Source organism: Alligator sinensis, unplaced genomic scaffold, assembly GCF_000455745.1.
Source record: "Alligator sinensis unplaced genomic scaffold, ASM45574v1 scaffold866_2, whole genome shotgun sequence".
NCBI lineage: Eukaryota > Metazoa > Chordata > Crocodylia > Alligatoridae > Alligator > Alligator sinensis.
In genome coordinates this window covers 3,055,257-3,055,805 of record NW_005841900.1, presented here as the reverse complement: position 1 = coordinate 3,055,805, position 549 = coordinate 3,055,257, and positions in this window count along the sequence as shown.

The following is a 549-nucleotide window of genomic DNA, read 5'->3' as shown; positions in this document are numbered from 1 at the left end:
ACCCAGAGAGGGGCTATCTGCTTGTCACTGAGCACAATGTCCTACATGCCACGGTGGTGCTTTGTTTCAGTAGAAATGGAAACAGACCTCTATAAGCTCTTGCATTCTTCCATACTACTTAGTCTTTCATGGCAGTCTAAAAAGTGTGCAGCATATAACAGTAGCCATAAGAATGAGACAATAAGAAAAATAATGGGAAAGGGCTTATTTCACGAAGAAAGATGCAAACGCACATTAGAAGCCACGAGTGATAGATACAGAGATCACTTTATCTTCAACTAAAATGTGCCCTCCCTGGAGTGAAAAGCTGATATTTGTTAAGCAGCACACAACAGATTTCTTCCAAGGAGATCAGACTACAACATGAACAATAATGCTTATCCTATCAACAGTACCATGGCAAGGAAGTTTGGAGCCTGAGGCAAATCCCACAGTGGAAGCCTGCCCTTGCCTCACACACAGACCTGGGGACACATGCCCCGCTCCCCCACGATTGCCCAGGAATTCACACAGTGGTGGGAGCCACCTTCCCTGCACCCCCCACCCCCA